This window comes from Malus sylvestris, chromosome 7, assembly GCF_916048215.2.
Source record: "Malus sylvestris chromosome 7, drMalSylv7.2, whole genome shotgun sequence".
Classification (NCBI taxonomy): domain Eukaryota; kingdom Viridiplantae; phylum Streptophyta; class Magnoliopsida; order Rosales; family Rosaceae; genus Malus; species Malus sylvestris.
The window spans coordinates 29,439,107-29,448,015 of NC_062266.1; positions in this window are offsets into that span (position 1 = coordinate 29,439,107).

The following is an 8,909-nucleotide window of genomic DNA, read 5'->3' on the forward strand; positions in this document are numbered from 1 at the left end:
TGTGTGGTACTTTGATTTTTTTTTTAAATTTTATTCTCCACCTGATAAATCAAACTAAATTATTATTTGTTATATTATTTACTTTTCATAATTGTATTAAAAGATTTTTAGAACAAAAGACAATAATGAATATGATAAAAAGCATTTAGTAATCAATTAAAATTGACATTTCAATTAAAAATAATATTGTTGTTTTTTACTGTTATTTCTGATATAAACTTTTAACATTTTCTTTAGAGATGCTTTAAGAATTTGGTGCTATTAAATGATTTTATTTTGTTGTTCTTACTTTTTGTTTAAAAAGGGTTGACCTTTTTCAATAAATTTTCTGACTATGCCACTACCACATAATAAACTACTAGCATATGGGCACACACAAAGTGTGTGAGAAATTTTTTTATTTTTGTTTTTGAAATAGGAGAGAGGAAGAGAGTGATAAAGAATGTGGGAGTGGGAAAATTTTATTTTATTTATTTATTATTTATTATTTTTAATTAAAAATATGTTAGGATTACATTTAGGTGAGGTTTAAAAAAAACAACAAAATTTGATTGTGTGAAATTACATTTCTGTCCCATATTTCTTATTCATGTTCTATTATAATTAAAGAGTTAAACTGATAATTTCATATCATTTTAGTTAACAATAAATGTTTTAATAATTAGTAGAAATGTACATACTAGAAACAGAATGACAGTTATCGCGGCCAGATGAAATGAGACTAAGACATAGTGGTGGTAGTTATTGCAGACGAAGATAAAGTAGTGAAAATTTTGAGATTTTCTTTAATTTTATTAAGATAATTTTTAATTACTTGTTTACTCTTGTTAATTATGTTTCTTTCCTTTTTATTAGATAAATTTGTAAAACATGAAAATCTAGAAGGGTTTTTTTTCCTCTTTTGTTGGAACATCTAGAAGAGGTTGACATAGGCTAGGGTTTCTTCTAATAATAATATAAACAGATAGTAAAACGTGTTATGCCACTTAGTATTACGATATAATTGTCATTTTTACTTGTAAGTGAGAGATTTTAGGTTTGATTTTGGCCAAAAGTGAATTTGAAAAAGAGAAGTTAAGCCTGACACACCCTGACCCGGAAAGTCCACTTGGACTCCGAATCGAGTTGTGCTGGCCAACACCTGGATGATGACGAAACCATAAAGTGTAGTGCAGTGGAAAAAGAATGTGAATAAATTTAAACCTAAAAGTGCCTAAACAAAAAAGTGCGCGGGTGAGCGGGATTGAACCCTTTTCACACGTGATGTTAGAGCATAAGTGTAAGATCTCACATCGCCCAAGGGAGTGATCCTTATATGTATATTATCATCCCTACCTAGCATGAGGCCTTTTTTGGAGCTCACTGGCTTCGGATTCCTTCGGAACTCTGAAGTTAAGCGAGTAGCGTGCGAGAGCAATCCTATAATGGGTGACCCACTGGGAAGTTCTTGTGTGAGTTCCCATAAACAAAACTGTAAGGGCATAGTCGGGGCTAAAAGCAGACAATATCATGCTACGGTGGTGGAGCGGGCTCGAGATGTGGTGGACCCCGGACGGGGATGTGACAATTTGGTATCAGAGCCTAACCCTGGCCGTGGTGTGCCAACGAGGACATCGGACCCCTTAAGGGGGGTGGATTGTAAGATCCCACATCGCCCAGGGGAGTGATCCTTATATGTATATTCTCATCCCTACCTAGCATGAAGCCTTTTGGGAGCTCACTGGCTTCGGGTTCCATCGGAACTCTGAAGTTAAGCGAGTAGCGCGCGAGAGCAATCCCATGATAGGTGACCCATTAGGAAGTTCTCGTGTGAGTTCCCAGAAACAAAACTGTGAAGGCATAGTCAGGGCCCAAAATGGACAATATCGTGCTACGGTAATGGAGCGGGCTTGGGATGTGGTGGACCCCGGGTCGGAATGTGACAAAGCCCCTCCCTCTTAGAATAAATAATATCGTTTGTTAAAAAAAATGTTATTATGACAAAATTATGAAAAGGGAATTTTAAACATTGAGAACATTGATCATATTAAATGTGTGATTGAATGTGACTTCTATAAAAAAAAATCTACAACAAATTTATTTCAACCACACAAGGAAGTAAAACTTTAAGTACAAAGAAATGGAAAAGGACAGTCTGGATGACGGAATCCATCGTTCGGTCAGAAATTATTTTAAAATTTAAAATTAAATATAAATAGTATCTAACGAAACTGACTGCACAATTTACGATAGACGGTCCAGATCACGAGAATTGTAGGATCCTCAAAAAAAGAATCCGGCGATTATCTTTTTCCCAAAGAAATGAACAAAATGATTTTTTAATTAACTTAACTAAATTTAACCCTGCAATCAGATGATGTGATTTATTTTGATTGCCGACATGGAAGAAAAAGATCGACGTAAAAGCTTGGAAGTAGTATTAATAGTTTTGGGCATTCTTAACTCGTGGGATATAAATATAACAAGGCACTGGTCCCGGCCATTTTGGCGCCTTGAGCGACTTGATTTACACCGCTACGTCTTTTCTTGCTTTCTTTTACAGCACAGCTATGTCTTGTAATGGTCGCAATATGGACGATGATGAGGATGATGCTGACATGATATTGGAACTATACCTAAGTACTCACCATCGATCGTGCTTACTTTTTTCCATTTTTTTAGTACATTGTGACCAAAGTTAGAGTTCAGCATAAATTACTTGAAAATATGAGAAGTAATTTAATTATAGGTAAATTACATAGTAACCCCTCATGTTTGAGTTTTATTACAACCCCATACAACATCTTTAAAACATTTCACTTTCATACCTCAAGTACTATTTTATTTCAATATAATACATCCGTTACATTTTTCATCAATTGATCTGTTAAAAGCTGACGTGGCAGCCACGTCGCTGCCAAATTAATGCCACATGGCAAAAAAATAATTTTTATTACCCAATTGAAAAAAAAAAACCTTGAAAACCCAAAACCCCAACCCGAGCCTCCCCTCTTCTCTGCAACCCAATCCCACAAATTCTACCTCCCAAAAATCATTCCCTCACCATCTTCATCCCCACCCCCAATCCCAACACCACCGAACTGCTCACCTCCCACTTCATATGTCCTTCCTCCTTCACCCTCCTCACAGCCTCCTCCATCCACCCGCCACCGACACCCCCGCCCCCGCCCCCGTAAGTTCCAATCTTTAAGGTCCCAAGCCGCTGTTCCAGCATCCAGTTCAACCAATCAAGCCGTTCGAACTGCCGAGGAGGAAGACACCGGCAGTGGTGGCCCGGCGGAGTTGTGTGGATTTTGGATTTGGGGAGTTTGGGGTTCGAGAGAGAAAGAGTGAGGAGAGTGGGAGGAGGGTCGAACCGTTGAGGAGGAAGGCGCTGGCGGTGGTGACCCGGCGAAGTTGTGTGGGTTTTGGATCTGGGGGGTTTGAGAGAGAGAGAGTGAGGAGAGTGGGAGGAGGGTCGGGGGAATGGGTTTCTGGGTTTCAATTTTTTTTTTTAAATGGGTTTTTGGATTTGGATTTGCTGAGTTTTCTATCAAGCCATGACACGTGGAATTGTAGGGATTTGCAATGTTTGGTCCATGGCGAGGAAGGGATAAAGGGTGCAGGGAGGGAGGAAGTGGCATGGAGAGGGAGAGATGAAAGGTGCAGGGAGGGAGGGAGGCACGGGATGAAATTATGGGTTTTCAATTTTTTTTTTTTTTGTTCAATAGGGTAATAAAAAATTATTATTTTTGCCACGTGGCACATATTTGGCAGCCACGTCAGCACTTAACGGATCAATGTATGGAAAATCTAACGGATATATTATTTTGAAATAAAATAGTACGTGAGGTATGAAAGTGAAATGTTTTAAAGATGTATGAGATTGTAATAGACCTCAAACTTTAGGGGTTATTATGTAATTTACCCTTTAATTCTTTGTAAGCACATGTAAGGTTTTTACTTTTTTCGATATAGATTCATATTCACAATACGCCCTCTTACGTGTGCCAAATTTTCAAGTCAACATGGAACACAAATTGAATGACATGGAGTATGTGTGACCGTTGAGTTTCACGACAACTTGCTCTAATACCATAAACAAAATTGAGGTTTTACCATAAAACCAATTGATAATATAAGAAGTAGGCTAACTACTCACAAGCACATGCAAAATCTTAATTTTTTTCTCGATGTGAAATTCTTACTCTTAGCATATTACGAATTAGATTGCCGACGACATTGAGTTATGGTTGAGCTCTCGTTTGCTTGCTCTGTTTGTAGCGTTTAGATTAATCAAATTGGCTTTGTATTTTGAACATGAGTATTTTTGGTTTGAGAAACTTCTTGACCTTATTCATGGTATTTTTCATGCGTGTTACTTCTTAGCTGTGCAATAAAATTGCTACCATTTTCTCTAATAAAAACATAGTGTGTTATAAATTAGCTCCTCGTTTAATAATATTTAATGTATGAATAATTCCTCGTGTTACTTGGTTCTTTGAATTAGATATTTATTTTAATAATATTTGTGGTTTTTTTGTGAGTCGAGAATATTAAAATTTCTTATCTGTTAAAGTATTAGGGTTTACTTTAGTTTCTTCATATATAGGGGTCCTATATTCATTTATTTTCTAAAAATTGGCAATATGTAGTTATTTGGAGTTATTTAGCTATTTCGGCAATATTTTTGTTTAGGTAAAAGACTGTTTACTACCCTTATGTTTCATGATTTTCAACATTTAGTACATCAAGTTTTTTTTCGTCTCAGATTCATACCTATAGTGTAAATTTTGGGACAGTCTCATACATCCGTTAGTCTTAAGTTTTCCGTTAACTGTGACGTGGCGCACTGACTAGGCGCCACGTGTCATCCACGTTTTTTTTTCTTTGTTCTTTCTTTTTTTTCTTTTATTTTCTTCTTCTTCCTTCTTCTTCTTCTTCCTCCGACTGCAACTTTTTTTTTTTTTTTCTTCCTCCTTCTCCTTCTTCCTTCCTTCCTCCTTCCTTCCCTTTCTTCCTCTTCTTCCTTCTTTTTCCTTCTCATTCTCCTTCTTCTCTCTCTGAATCTAGGGAAGCTTTTTTTTTTTTTTTTTCTTCTTCTTCTTCTTCTTCCTCCGAATTTGCCCAGATTCGGTTTTTTTTTTTTCTTCCTCCTTCTTCTCCTTCTTCCTTCCCCTTCTTCGTTCTTCTTCTTCTTCCTCCGAATTTGGGGGAAGATGAAATTTGTTTTTTTTTTTTTTTTTTAGGAAGTAGAAGAAGAAGAAGAAGGAGGTAGGAAGGAGGAGGAAGAAGGAGAAGAAGGAGGAAGAAAAAAAAAAAGTTGCAGTCGGAGGAAGAAGAAGAAGGAAGAAGGAGGAAGAAGAAGAAAGAAAAAAAAAAAAAAAAAAAAAAACTTCCCCAGATTTTAGAGGAAGAAGAAGAAGAAGGAAGAAGAAGGAAGAAGGAGGAAGGAAGAAGGAGAATGAGGAAGAAAAAAAAAAGTTGCGATCTGAGGAAGAAGAAGAAGAAGAAGGAAGAAGAAAAGAAAAGAAAGAAAAAAAAAACGTGGATGACACGTGGCGTCCAGCTAGTGCGCCACGTCACAGTTAACGGGAAACTTAACAATTTTACTAACGGATGCATGAGACTGTCCCAAAATTTACACTTTAGGTATGAATCTGAGACGAAAAAAACTTGATGTACTAAATGTTGAAAACCACAAAACATAAAGGTAGTAAACAGTCTTTTACCTTTTTTGTTTAATAAAATGTTCTTCTTAGTTTTATGTTTTGTTTGTCTATGTCCCTAATTTTCAACTAAGCACATATATATGGGATGGTGAAAACCTACACATGGGACGGCTAACATCTACACGTTAAGCCTAATTAATTAGTATGATTTTATTCATTAATCTAGCTATTTTCATATGCCTGTGCGCAGTATCTATTGTTCATCTATCTTTTACGACTGTTCAAATTAAAAATTGATTATCTTAGTCCCAACAGAATAAATAGGCCAAGATTCTTGAGTTGACTACACAATTTTGATTGATAGAGATAAGTCAACTGCCAAATCATCTAAACTTATTTATACCATATACCATTTCTTTTTAAAAAATTTCCCTTTGGCGTGATCGATAATTTTGTATGTTACACATCGTATCTTCCAACTTCCACCATATTTTATATTGTTGGTAATTTTCGTCATGCATGCATGTTCATAACACATGTACAAATAGAATTTTACGAAATAAAAAAACATACATTAGAATATTAACCAAATTTATATTTTCCATAAGTTATTATTATACAGTATGGACAAATTAATCAGATCATGTTGGTTGGGTTTTTGTCTTCGCTTATTACTTCAATATACTACTTATCAATACTGTGATTCCATCATAACAAGATGATCATCTTGTTTCTGATACCATCATAACACGATGATCAGAGAGAAACAATATATATCGAGATGAACAGAGAAACAGAGATATATGTGGATAATACTGTCTTTCTTCATTAAGCACAAATGATTAACTATATATAAACTAACCACTCACAAATGACACCTGTACAGCTATTGGGAGAGACAAAAATCAAAACACTTCTAAATAAAATTACATAAAGGCTTATTATACAAAATAGTCTATGAGATTTGCATGATCAATAGAAGTGGTCTTTGAGATTCAAAATCAATAGAAATGGTCCCTACGATTGTCCAACATCCATGATTTTGGTCATTCCGTTAAAAACTCTTTGAGCAATTTTCAAAGCTTTGTATTGTAATTCAATCGTTTATTAATCAAATTCGACCCATAATATACCAAAATGAAGATAGGAAAGTGTAGAATAATATTATACCTATTTGGAACCCCAATAGTTGCCTGAGATGGCCGGAAAATAGCTTGAAATGTGACTGGTCCGCAGAAAAACTGGAAAACTCGCCGGAAAATGGGTAAACTTTAAACGTTCATAACTTATTTAATACTCAACGAAATCGAGTGATTCAAAAACAAAAAGCATACTTCTTGACGAGACGAAGAGCATGGTACTTTTTCGAAGGTTAACTAGTCGTGGTTTGGTCGGACAACGGACCAGTCACCTTTTAGGCTATTTTCCAGCCATCTCCAGCAATCATTGGGCTTCCAAATAGGTATAATCTTATTCTCCACTTTCTTATCTTCATTTTGATATATTATGGGTCGAATTTGGTTAAGAATCAATTGAGTTACAAAGTTTTGAAAATTGCCCAAAGAGTTTTTAACGGAATGACCAAAATCATGGATGGTGGACAATCTCAGGGACCATTTCTATTGATTTTCAATCTCAGGGACCATTTCTATTGATCATGCAAATCTCAGAGACTATTTTGTATAATAAGACTTACATAAATATAAGTAGAAAACTATTATTGTAAATGTTTTAGTTCACAAATTATTGGTAAATTACCATCTTGCATGCCCTAGCCTTATTTTTTAAAGTGAATTGTCAAGTTGCAAACAAGTACTTCAAAATAAAGAAACAAGCAAATCATGACTTGAGTCACTGGATTAGTTTAAAGAAGCTTGTGACTTTAACTACCATAGATCTGATCAATCCTCATGTTAAAAGAAATGGCCTCAATTGACTGGTATGCAAATCAGTTGATGAGATTTTTTCAGCTTCCAACTTACAAGTTTGTCTCATCTTTTTTATGTGTGGTTTTATTTTCATAATCGTTTGTTTTTGCTGTTTAGCAAGCTTAGCTACTAGCGAATTAGGCTTTGTTTAAGAAGGGGTTAGGTTCTGTGTCGTCCATCTTATCTTTTTATCTTTTTTGTTTATTTCCAAAGTGATTAAGTTTTCGACTCCACTCTTTGTATGTCCTTTTTTCTTCTTCTCAAGAGTGGCGAGCTTGTATCTATTAATGTTTCTTTTTGTCAATTATGTCTCTATTAATTAAGTGCAACTTCTTTTTTTAAATTCAATAACATCTCCCTTTTGTCGTCGAAGTTTAAAGATAGAATCTTAAATGTTCTTCCTTTGCCATGTAATATGATAGTTCGAGAATTTGAATTCAAGAAACACAGCAAGAGAACGACCGGAACCTGTTGACTATCAATAAATGACATCTCAACATTTGTTAGTTAGTGAGACTGCCATGTCATACTAAAGTTGTTAAGTTGTTAAAAAGATTAGTTAGCCTGTTAGAAGTGTAAGAGTGAAACTTTAAGCTAAATATATGTGTGTATAAAAGCTCTGTAATTGTAAGGATTCAATTCATTAAGTTTGAAATACAATTTACTCTTACTCTTTCTCCCTCTCTTTAGTTCTTCATTTTCCTCCATTCTTTATTTCTCTTTGATTCTTTCTCAATGTAGTTAATATATCTGAATCCTTAGGATTTGGTGGGAGATATCCGACTGGGATCTTTGTCCCTAGCGAAGGCTGGCGTGACAGATATAACAGCAAAAAACTAATGAAAAGTTTTCAGCGCATCAATCTATAAGACACTTTTTGTTTTTATTTGATCGGAATCTGTAAGGTTTTGAAATCTTTTGATACACACGGCAAGGGGTTTAGTGACGTGGCACCATAGCCAAGTTAATACCCACCTCATCAAAGGTTCAAATGCCCCCATCCCAAATCCTAACTAATGGCTAAACAAACAAAGAGATGTGATCTTAGAGCTCGCTTACACTAAGTATACCATCAGTGAGAACTTTGCTTTCTGGTTGGGAAGTGTCTCTGTCCTTTTCACTTCTTATTACTCTTTTCGTTACTTTTTCTAACATTTCTAGTACCAACAAATTCATTCGGGTGAGACATATAAAATCAACTAAAGGGCCTAGTTGATTCGATTTTCTTTTCTTACTTCTATATTTAAAGTTTTTGAATCCCATCATTTTTTTTTCATTTTATTAAGTAGACAATGCCCTAAGATTTCAGATGCTGATTTGAGTTTATATA